Source organism: Neophocaena asiaeorientalis, unplaced genomic scaffold (assembly GCF_003031525.2).
Source record: "Neophocaena asiaeorientalis asiaeorientalis breed wild unplaced genomic scaffold, Neophocaena_asiaeorientalis_V1.1 scaffold81, whole genome shotgun sequence".
In the NCBI taxonomy this organism is placed as follows: Eukaryota; Metazoa; Chordata; class Mammalia; order Artiodactyla; family Phocoenidae; genus Neophocaena; species Neophocaena asiaeorientalis.
Window position 1 is genome coordinate 1254 of NW_020171990.1, and position 12466 is coordinate 13719.

A 12466-nucleotide genomic window follows, 5' to 3' on the forward strand; every position below is an offset into this window, starting at 1 on the left:
TGCTCTCTTCCAGGCTTGCTTCGGCCAGCATCTCTACTTTTCTGTCTCTTCTCACACTTGGACCCCTGGCCTTTAGTCATCCCCACCTGCAGTATTTAATGTGTCCAGCAGGTGTCAGGCTTGAGTGTCTTTGCACAGATACTCCCTGTGCAGTTAATGCACATTGTACTCCAACTCTGCATAGCCTCATCTTTCTAGATTGTACTTCAGGGTTATCATGAAGCCGTCACTTAGACATAAGTTTTTGCCTCCATAGGAACCTCTGTGCATAAAAGTTATGTTTATTTATCTCATGTGGTTGAAATTTTGATTTTATACATCTCCCTCCTTAATGAAGGCTTTAAGGGCAGGAGTCGTTTCTAATCCTTAGCACAGAATAGATGCTTTGTTTTTTATTTAGATGCTTTTTTTTTTGCGGTATGCGGGCCTTTCACAGCCGTGGTCTCTCCCGCCGCGGAGCACAGGCTCCCGACGCACAAGCTCAGCGGCCATGGCTCACGGGCCCAGCCGCTCCAAGGCATGTGGGATCCTCCCGAACCGGGGCACGATCCCGTGTCCCCTGCGTCGGCAGGCGGACTCTCAACCACTGCGCCACCAGGGAAGCCCTTTAGATGCTTTTTAATCATGATAAAATATATGGTTTAAATCACTCATTTTACAATAATTTTGGTTTAGGTTGTGACAGAAATAAAGTTTACAGAAGTCGTGTTCCTGCGATTAGAAATAAAGATGTGACCTTCTAGTTGTGTAAAGCTCTTAAATGCTGTGTAAGTGCGTCGTGTGCGCTAAGGAACCTGGAGCTAAGTGGGGTAGTTGTGAGAGAGAAAGACTTAACTATGTTAACAAAGGTAAGCCTTCATTGTGTCCTGCCAACATTTGATAGTTGTTTTTGGGGCAAACTAAACCAATAAAATTTTAAACTTGTTCTCCCCATTAAATGGATTGAATAAATCGGCCACTTTGGTGCACCTGTGTGTTGCGAGTTGTCCACTTGGAGATGGAGGTTTAGAAAGTGAGTTTCAGTCTTGTTTAAGTCTCTTCCCATCAGACTGGTCTCGTGATTTCCTACACAGCATGTTACTTCCTGTCTACCTTTTCTTGGTGTTGTTCATGCCTGGATTGTCTCCTGTGCCTGCTCAAACCTTGGACCATTCTCATTTGTACCATGGAAGTTTGTCATGCTGGATACTGTCAGAACTAATTTTACTTAAGTTTGTGTTAAGCCACAAACCACACATTTGTATATTTTCTGTTTTTTGTGTTTGTATTTTAATGTTTGTCTTCAAGAAATATTATGGGAAGGGAAATAGCAAGATGTAAAGAGCAAAAAAGTCATGATGATCTTTAAATTGTTAGAACATGTATCTGCAGTCATAATTATAATAAACTGTGGTGTGTGTTAAAATAGGAAATATATGTCATGTCCTGTAAGAGCAGCAAACTCAGTGGTGTTAGTGGGGGGGTGTCATGGAAGTAATCACAAAGCAGGTGACTGTAAGTTAGGGTCCTGAAACATTAGTGTGTGTTCCCTGTGTCCCGTAGTGGTCTGGAGGGGTCAGGAAGCCTGCCTTCAATTTGAGGGAACAGAGCATTTGAGGTCCTATCTCTTCTATTGCTGTAGTATGCTGCATAGCAGCTAATAAAATGCTGGCTTTATTGTTGACATTTAAATCACTGATTGATCATCAAGATTGGCATGTATCATTGGAAATGAAAATAGGAAGAGTCTTAAGATTTTTAGGTTTTTCTTTTTTTTCCTATATCTGAAAAGGTATGTAGTATTTTACTGAGTGGTTGGGAATAAAGTTTGCAGTATTCAGTGTATTCAGTTTTAGTATCTAAATAGAATTAAACTGCTGCTGTTAACTGGAATAACACTTTGTTACTGACAAGTTTTAGAATGCATCTGTTTGTCAATTACCTGTTTGGGAAGATTGTAGTTAATGATTTTAAGAATGTGCTATAAACCTCCAATTGACTCAAGAAAAGCAAATAAGTCAAGATTGACAAATGTATAGGCTCTTCATCTTATTGTGTGTGTGTGTGTGTGTGTGTGTGTGTGTGTGTGTGTGTGTGTTTTACTGTTATTTGTTAAGGTGTAAAGAACTCTATCACTCTTAAGACAGTAAACTTCCCGGGGTATAATCTTACATGGCAGGGAGCAGATCACATGGCCAAGATCTTAAAGGTGATTTTTTTATGTTTGAACTTTCATGAAAACATATGTGATTGAAGCACATTAATATATTGGTACAAATGGCAGTTAATTTTTGTCTTTTGATACCTGTGAATGCAGCTTTCGTTTTGTTGAAAGAATATGACCAGTCTTCAGTTTGGGATTCTACCATTTAGTAAAGATAGTCCACTTAATTTTAGAAATAAGAGATTTAATATATAATACATAATAATATTTTTATGTAGTTTTAGTTACTGAAAACATTGATTGTGATACTGTCAAAAAACTATGCCATTATAGTCTTCAAGATTTAAATGAATCAAGTGTTTATTAGCTGCTGTAGTTTATAAACTAATATAAATCACTACATCAGCAATTTGTAAATACAGTTTTTAAAATAATGCCTTACCAACTTTACAGTGGTTATAATGACTGTATTTAGGTCTAAAGTAGTTTGATGGTGCAGATCAGGGATAGGTAAACTATGGCTGGTGGGCCAGATCCAGCCTGTCGCCTGGTAAAGAAAGTTTTTTTGGAACATAGTCGCACCCATTGTTTAGAAAGTTTTTTTGGAACACAGTTGCACCCATTGTTTACATGGTAGCTGTGGCTACTTTCACCCTACGCCAGTGGGGTTGAGTAATTGCAACAGAAACTGTATAGCCCACAAAGCTGGAAATGTTTAAATTTAGATTTTAAAAATTGAAAAATTCTTTAAGCCTATACAGGGCAAGTGCATTGACCCCTGCGGTTGAAAACAGTCAAGAACTTGGGTGCCGAAGCCAAATGGCCTAGGTTCAAATTCCCTTTCTCCCATTTCATAGCTAGTGACCATGGACAAATCACTTAACTTCTGTGCCTCATTATGAGGTTTAAATGAACTAATTTGTATAAATAGTGCCCAGCACATAATAAGCGCTGTGTAAGTGATTGCTGTTATTTCTGCTTGGAGCTTTTATAAGCTATTGTTAATAGGAAAATGACACTAATGATTTTCGTTTTAGAGTGTCAAAGGCACTTTGAGTCTTTTATTTTTTCAAGAATGTAGTAAGACTTCTTTCATTTAAAGTCAGTGTTCCCTATTACCATAATTTATTTTATGAATATAAAGAATTGAATGTCTTTAAGACAGTACTTGTGGTTAAATGTCAAACCATTATTTTCCCAAGGCACATCAAACTGGCTCTGCATAGTCCAGGCCTCTAAAGTTTGTGTGCATACCCTAGGTAGCATGTGAGATCTATTTTGTAATACAGTTTTTAAAATAATGCCTTGGACTTCCCTGGCGGTCCAACAGTTAAGACTCTGTGCTCCCAATGTAGGGGGCCCGGGTTCGATCCCTGTTCAAGGAACTAGATCCCACATGCATGCCGTAACTAAAAGCCCGCATGCCACAACTAAAAGATCCGGCATGCCGCAAGTAAAGATCCGGCACAGCCAAATAAATATTTAAAAATAATAATAATAGTAAAATAATGCCTTAGATTTAGGAAAAGAAAATATTAGAACCTATTTGCCTTTGTATCATTTTTAAAATATCTGTGTGGTTTATAATGTACATACATTATATGTATAGAACTTTGTGTATGTAATTTGTTAATAAATAAGATGCATATTAAAAAGTTTTCTTATGGGTTGCCCAGTCAGGTGTTTGGAGACTTTTGGAGGACAGAATGATGAAATTTAGAGCCTCAGCTATGATAGAATTTAGAACCAATTCCCTGAGTTAGAAGATCAGGAAAATAATTCATAGACTGTAATTGAGTTGTCCAACTTTACATAACTGTTCAGAAACAGGTCATCCAGTGACTGGAATCTAATCACTGATGGACTAGAATGTGGGTCACTGGACTCGTAAAGCAGAACTGACTGTTTAATTTCTCAGCTTGATTCTCCTGGCACATATGCTTGATACGTGTGTGTGTAAACCTCTGACATAATAAGCCATACTCAGTAGGCACACCCTGTTTCCTTATTGAAGCATCTTAATTTTGTCCCATTAAATCTTTGAAGTATCAGACTACCAGAAGGCACGAGGAAACCTGGGCTGAGAGTCGTCATTCCAGGAGACCTGATCTTGACTGTATGGCTGGTTTGAGGTGCATCACTCTGAACTGCGACATGCTCATTGGTGACTTGGGTGCAAGTTCTTTTGCAGAATCTCTTAGTGAGGATTTGTGGCTTGTAGGTAAATTCTAAAATTGGAAATATTGAATTTTTAATATGATACATGCTTAGCTTTTGGCATGATACTGTCGTGATAGGAATTTTTTTTAAAGCCTCATTTTTCTGATAGGTTTTATTTTGCTTGTCAACTTTCTCTATGAGTTGCATATATTCATTGTAGAAAATGCAGAGTTACAAGAGAACAATTACCTATAATCTTAATACCCAGACATAATCGCTGTTCATTTTGGTGTATATACTTTCAGTCTTTTTTTTTCTATGAATATATTTTGTACACTTAGGGATAACAAAAATAAAATTGTAGTATACTTGCTATTTCATATTCCTGCTTTTTTCATTTAATGATGTATCATGTAGTATAGCATCATATTGATGTCCCATAGTTTAATCAATTCTTTGCCATTAGATTTAGACAGTTTGTTTTTCCCTGTCAGAAACATTGTGAATACGTTGTATATACATCTCTGTGTCCATCGGGATTGCTTCTGTAGAATAAGGAACTAGAAGTAGAATGACCTGAGTGTGACATATTTTTAAGACTTTTGATACACATGGCCAAATTACCATCCAGAAATGCTATGCTAATTTGTAGTCACCCCAACAGTGGATGTGAAGCCTGCCTCTCACAAACACTGGCTTGTAGCACTTGTAAAAAAATGTAAAACTACAAAAATGAGTACCTCTCCATTTTCTATGCAAGTAGGATTACTCCAAATTTTATAACATTTTTCAGTTAATTTAGTATGAGCATTTTAGCAAGTCAGTAAATTTGCATCTCCTGCATCACTTTTTGTGATTGTTCAGTATTCCATTATATGAATATGCCACAGTGCACATAGCTTATCCTTTCTTGTATATAAGCTTTGTCCAGTTTTTCAGTTACAAATTGTACTCTGATATATATCCTTACCTATATCTCTGACTATTTCTTTTGGTTAAATTCTTAGAAAGAGAGTTGTTAGATCAAAAGGGTATAGACATTATTTAAAGCCTTTCCTTACAGAATCTTGGCTTAATCTGATAGGAGAATAACCACATTTTGTTTTATTTTGTATTCATTTGATTTCCTGGTGAGGTTTACTGGCTGTTTGTATTTGGCTATTTGGTTAATTACACCGTGCGTCCATTCTTCTGTAGTGAGAGTTTGTAGGGATTGTATCATATCCTGTCAGATCCGTATGTCTGACTTGCTATTTCTGTATGTCATGGGGGTGTTGAAAGACTCCAGTTACTTTAATGTGATGGTCCACACAACACTTAAAAAAAAGACTCATGATAGTTTCCTTTCATGTAATAGTTTTTAATACCTGTGCTTTGGTGATGATCCCTTTTGTTTAAATGAGTAGGTTGTTCAGCCCCAGAACTACTAGAATTCATGATCAGTTTTTCTGGGTTTTGTCTGACTTTTTATGGAGAGAGTTCTTGACCATCATACTTTCATCATAGGTTTTTAGTATGTATTCTCTATTCACACATTGTTTGAATTTGTTATTAGTATGTATTCTCTATTCACACATTGTTTAAATTTGTTATTATTTGTATCCTCTTAGACTTGTCTTTTTTGCTCTAAAACTAACAGTTATTACATTTCTTCTATTTTGTTTTCTCCTTTTAACTAGTTTCAAGTGTGATTTGGAGCTGAAGATCCTGATCAAAAGAATGCAGTGCATTTCTGAGCTCCACCAGGTTTTGCTTGTGAGGTTTACATGCCACTGCTGCCCTTGCTAATTATGAACTGAGATTCATTTTGTGATGCTTTTTGCTCACAGGTTATATATACAGTTATTCTTCAGTTCTGTAATTGTAAAATATGTTGGATGATTTATTGGTACTAAAGCCAGGGTTATCATTGCACATCCAAGAAGAGGTTTTTAAATTGGATTATGCATTATGTGTGTGCGTATACCTTTCTTTTGTTTTTCCATACCCCAAATTACAAACCGGCCATGACTTGTCTTGGGCAGGACTCTTCGACACGTGAGAAAATGAGAGTTGTCTATATGTTAAATCTGTAGAGTTACTAAGTGACCTTTTGTCTTTCATCAAAAACACTTGACCTGCAGTGGTGTGGCCTCACCAGTGAAGGAGCAAAGGCTTTACTAAAGGCCCTTGAAACCAACAGAACTCTGCTCTTTCTGGATGTAAGAAAACATCCACTTGTTGGTATGTGGTCACTTTTAAAAAATTGATTAACACATAGCAAAACAAAAAGAATTTGTTCATGTATTGACAGTTTTTAAAACTTAATGTGTTTAACTTTCCTCATTGTATACAGTTGACCCATGAACAACGTGGGGTTAGCGGTGCCGACCCCTACGCAGTTGAAAATCTGGGTATAAGTTTATAGTCAGTGGTTCCGCATCTGTGGATTCAACCAACCTTGGATCGTGTAGGACAATAGTACATATTTATTGAAAAATATCCGTGTGTCAGTGGACCTGCAAGGTTTAAACCCATGTTGTTCAAGAGTCAACTGTACTTTTCTAGTGTTGCACTTATGTTTTTAGCAGGTAATTTACTAATTAAAGTGAGTTATACTTGTAAATTGTTCTTATCCCTACTCTGAACAGAGGTGGACCTAGATACTAAACCTGCTTCCACCAAGAGCATTATTTCTTTCTTGTGCAACCTCTGAATTCTTGCAAGGAGTACTTTATTCATTTGTCAGATTCACAAGTTATTTTTTTAATATCTTCTGTGTGCCAGATACAGGTTTAGGCACTAGGGATAAAGCAGTGAACCAGACACACAAAAGTCTTGCCCTCGTGGAGCTTACATTCTAGTGAAGGAGTTCAGATAGAAATGAGTAAACAGATAAGTAATATAATTTTAGATAGTAGGAGGTGCAAAAATATCTTAATGTAAAGAGAGTGAGTGGGGGCAGGTAGGACTCCATTGGATAGGTTTGTTAGGGGACAGCTTCACTGGAGAAGTGGCATTTGAACGGAGACCTGAATGAAGAGAGGAGCAAGCCATGGAAGAACTGGAATAAGCACATTCCAGGACAAGGAGGCAATGCGTATGCAGGCATGTAGGTGGGTGGAGTATTTAAGGAAAAGAAAGGAGGCCAACATGGCCAGAGTACTGAGTGAAGAAGATGTGGTATGACATGAGGTCAAGGAACTAGCCAGGGGTCTGCTCTTGTAAAGTCTTGAAGGCCAGAGTAAAGATGTGGATTATTCTATATGAGTAGAAGGTTTTGAAGTGGAAAAAGGCATGATCCAAATAGTATCTGAATAAGATGACCTGGTATAGAGAATAGACTTGGGGGGATAAAGAAGAGAAACAGGGAGACTAGTTAGGAGACTATCACAGGGGTCCAAATAAGAGATGTTTATGGCCTAGGTTAGGTTGGAACTTTGCAGCAAGTGAAAAGTGGTTGAATTCAGGTTGTGTTTTGAGGGTGTAGCTAACAAGGCTTGCCGATAGATTAGATGTGGGGTATGAAGGGAATAGTAACAAGGAGACAAGTCGTTGATGATTATGTGTGCAACTGGGTGGTATCACTTAGAAGAAGGGGGCTGATGGGAGGAGCAGCTTTTGAGGGAATATCAGGACTTTGGTTTGTTATCTTAGATGCCCTTTAGGTATCTAAGTGTCTGGACAGTGCTCAGACTGTACTTTCTATCCAAAGGTATCTAAAGCCACTTTAGATGCAAAATGTTTAAAGTTGACCTTTGCTGCTGCCAAAATAGTAGCCACTGGAGGCAGTCTGCAAGATGGCATCTCAGGTTTCTGAGGAAGAAATTAGAATACACAAAGGGGGAGATAAGTGTATAATTACATAATGTAGATTTCATACTTAAATTTATGGGAAAAGCAATAATTAGTTGGCTTTTGGTTTTAAATGGCAGTAGCCACTCATTGGGAAATAATTACTCTAATTTCAATTTATTTTACTTTAAATCATTCTGTGATGAAAACAGTTATCAAAAAAGGTCTCCAGAATGGAAGGAGTGCCAAGTCAGAGGTATATAATATGTTTTAATTCTCTCGGAAGAATTACTCTTTAATGGCTTGTTTTTCTTTCCTTCTTAAAAGAAAATTATCAAGGTACTTTCTGCCATCTTAAAACTAAGTTTTTAGTCAAATGAAATGGCTTTTCTGTTTTTGAAAATGTTGTGTGATGCTTTAATTTAGCTTCCCAGAAATGCAGATTGAAGACCTTTTATTAACTTAAAATATCTTAATTTCCAATGAAGATCAGACCCTCCTAAATTACCTGTAACTTAAATGGCATATTTATCATTTCTTTCTCAGTACCAGTAGATAACTTCTCCATCGGTGAAGGAAACATGCAAAGCTGCTAGACAGAAAAAGAGAACTATAATTTTGGGAAGTGGTCGAAAAGGAAAAGCTACTATTAGAATTGGTAACTCTTTTTTTTTAATGCTACTAGAACTTATACCCCTTATATATCCAGTGTGCTAAAATTAAAACAGCCTTAATTGTTATTCCTTAACGGTTAATTATTTCCTTAACGGTTAGCTGTTAATATTATTTGTGGTTCCTATGGAACACACCTAGGATGTTCCTGACACATAGTGATTAATATGTATTAGATATTAATTTTATTATGATAAAGCTCGTGAAGTGACAAAATCCATATCCAGATATGAGGTCACCTTTTCTCCCTTTCTTGTGGGGTCCAGGCCTTAGGAAAGAGAGGGATGCATGTGATGTGTCTAGTGACAACCCCAAAATCAAGTAGGCAGAGCCCTTGTTGCTTTACAGATATGAATACACTTTTTTATCATCACAACCCTGTGAACAAACAGTGTCTTACAGCAGCGCAGACAGGTTAGGGTCAGGTGCAGCGGGGAAGTGGGATCAGGCAGGAAAAGAACTTGGGGAGAGTCGGCGGGGAGGGCCGGTTCCAGGGCCTTTAGTAAGGAAACAACAAAAATCACAGATGATAATGACTGTTTTTTTCCAAATGCAGGAATCAGTGGAAAAACTAGAAAGGATCATGTTCAGAATTGTGATCAGTTGTGTCTAAATATGTAAAAGTCAGTTACTTTTCCATTCTCCAGAAATAACACTAAAAAGCAAGGAAAGATCCCATTTGCAATAGTCACAAAAATTAGTAAAAATCTAGAAGGCAGTTCAGTGTTCACCTGAAAAAGTTAGTGCAAAAGGATAGATGAAACATTTTAAACATATATGTTAACATTAATAAAATATAATGTTAACATATGATCTATTAACATATAAAGCCACTGGCAGAGGGAAAGACAGATTGGTGGAAGAGTCCAGAAACTGGTCCCTGTTTACTTGAGAATTGTATTTTAACTTAGACAATTTTACAGTCTAACTTGACTTTTTGTCTAATTGACTGATTGAAGCATTGATAATTCATTTAAACAGAAATTAGATATTTGCATCACAGCATACACAAATTCTAGTCAGTCGAAAAGGTGCAAATGCAACTAAATGCAAGAAGCAAATATAAAATACAGGAGAGAATTTCTGTGTAAGTGCAGAGAGTACAGAAGCCTTCCTAAGTAAGCCATAAAACTCAGAAGCCATAAAGTAAAAGATATTTAATTACATGAAAATTTAAAAGTTTTCTACAGTTCAAGACGTAAACAAAACAAAATGACAGACACAAAAGTTTGGTAGTATATTAACATATAAAGGTTACTGTTGATATAGAGAAGAACCCACAAATAAATGAAAAAGGATAACCAAATTTTAAAAAGGCAGGGGCTGGTGTCTACCTGTATGAGCAAACAACTCAGAAGAAGCACAGCTGTCTACTAGACAAATGAAGAGGGGCCAACTTCTTTAGGAAATGCAGATTAAAACCATGGGATTTTCTTCCCATCTGATGGGCAGAAATTCTAAAGACTGATAACATCTGGTGTAGACGAGGGAACAAGTACACTTTGCCTACGTTAAGTGTAATAAATGTGTTCAATTTTGGAGCGAGGTTTGCAGCGTCCATCAAAGTTCAAAACTCTCTTGCTCTTTGTCCAAAGACTTATACTTCTAGGCACCTGCCCTCTGCCAGTACTCTGCCTTGCACAGAAGTGTGCATAAAATCAGGCACCCGCAAGTCCAATGAGGGATACTTATGTAATGGGGAAAATCTAGAGACAACCCGGATGTCTTTCAGGAGGGGTCTGATGAAGGAAATTAGGATCCATCCATGGTATGGAGTAACGTGTGTGTGGAGAACGGGGAAGGTCTGTGAGTAAACTGGGAATATGACCTGATATATCATCAGATTAAAAGGAAAAAGAGCAGGTGTAGAAAAGGACCTGTCTATTATTCCACTTAGAAACCCACAGTGTTTGTATTTGTATATACTATATATGTATATATGTACATATGGAAACACGCATATATACTTGTATACACATTTGTGTATCTGATCCTGAAAATGCACAAAAGGCTGTTAATGGCAACCACCTCTATGGAAGGGAAGAGATCTTTATATTTTTACTCTAGTTTTCCTAATCGTGTGCAAATTTAGAGTTAATTTTTTATTTAAAAGTTAGGCAGTCAGGAGAGGCCTAGTGACTCCTTTGTGGGCTTCTCTCACCACAGGATGCACTTTTCGTGTCCTTCCTGTTTCTGGTTTGTCTTTTGGAGCAGACACCACTGAAATGAGCATCTTGTCATCGCTTGCCAACTGCCTGCGGTTTTCTTGCGCCCTCCTAACCCTCACCACCTTTGTGAGATGCTGTTTCGCGCTGAGGTGGTGCCTTTCCCCTCACACACAGCCCTCTGGTACCTTGGGGAGTCCCGGGGTTTCTCAGTGGGCATTCTAGAATACTCATCCCAGAGATGCAGTGGGTTTTTCAGCCACAAGCATTTGGGGAAAACTCTGTTCCTGTATGAATTATCGTCTTGGGAGTTCGCGATTCACCAGAGCTCTTGAGACGCTCTAGGAAGTTGAGTCAAGAAACCCCTGTAGCCCTGTTAATTCAGGATTTCCTAAATTTCTATGACTGACTGTGGCACTGCTTCTCTAGTCACAAGCATCCTTATCAGCTTCCCTGATAGACTCCCTGGGGAACGCTGCTCAGACTCTGTCCTGGAAGCTTTGTAGTCCCAGGATTACCCGCTGGTTCCACGCCCACCCGGGCCCCTGCTAGTGCTCTGTCAGCCTGGCACCTTCTCCCTGCCCCCCAACTCATTCAGGCCACAGGCACTGCCCTAGCTCTGGGGTTTAGTGATAATGCCTGGGAGCGGTGGCTCAGCACAGCCCACGGCAGTGCTTGGCGTGGCTCACAGGTTTTAAAACCCACAATTTGAGCCCTTACTGGAACATGGGAAGATGATTTAAATCCAGATGTCTTATTTCATAATCCCTGTGTCTCTGAAAGTGGGAGAAACAGACTGGGAGGGCCGTATGTTTCAAGCAAAAGGGAGACTGTTTCTCTGTGGAAGTAAAGAATGGGCCCTCACAGTTAACAGGTAACGTAGGGAGTTTGTGCTGTGTCTGTCATGTTGGGCCTGTTATACTCACTTATATGACCGTTGGGTCCCTATTGGCATTTGCATTTACTGCCCAAGCTTGAAACTCCCCAGTGTCCCTGTCTTGGTCACGAGCCCTAATTCTGTTGACGTAGAAAGTTCTTTGTGGGTGCTTTCTAGCAGGCCTCTCCCCCAGTGTCCCCACCCTCCAACCCCTATGTCCTAGTGCTTTTTCTAAAATGCACAACTCCTTGTTGTGCAGACCTGATTGCTCCTCGTTGCTCCAAGATCCTATCGATCCAGTTCCCAGGAGAGCATGTCCGCAGGGCCCTCTGCGGTCTGCAGTCCTGCCCCCAGCCAGGCACCCAGCACCCCAGGTGCTGCAGAGAACTTGCTGGTGTCCCCCGTGCCTTGGCAGAGACAGCTCTCTGCCAGATGCCATTCCTTTGTCTCCCCCTGTCCTGACCCCTTTCACCTCCCTTCGTCTGAAACCATCAATCTTCCTCAGGCAGAGGTACTTGCTCAGCTCTGTGCTTCCACAGTGCTTGTCCTGTGGAATTTGAATTCCCTCCACAGCCCTCTTGCTAGGTTGGGAGCAGCTGATTCCCCTTCACCTTTTTCTTCCTTCCCTCAGCTCCACAGCAGGGACACTCTCGGGCACCGTGCAAATTTAATCTT

At 39.1% G+C, this 12466-nt stretch overlaps 1 pseudogene; it reads left to right on the top strand.

Moving 5' to 3' along the window:
- The first annotated feature begins 675 nt into the window (after positions 1-675).
- Positions 676-8794, top strand: LOC112401731 (centrosomal protein of 78 kDa-like; annotated as a pseudogene).
- Positions 8795-12466: the final 3672 nt, after the last annotated feature.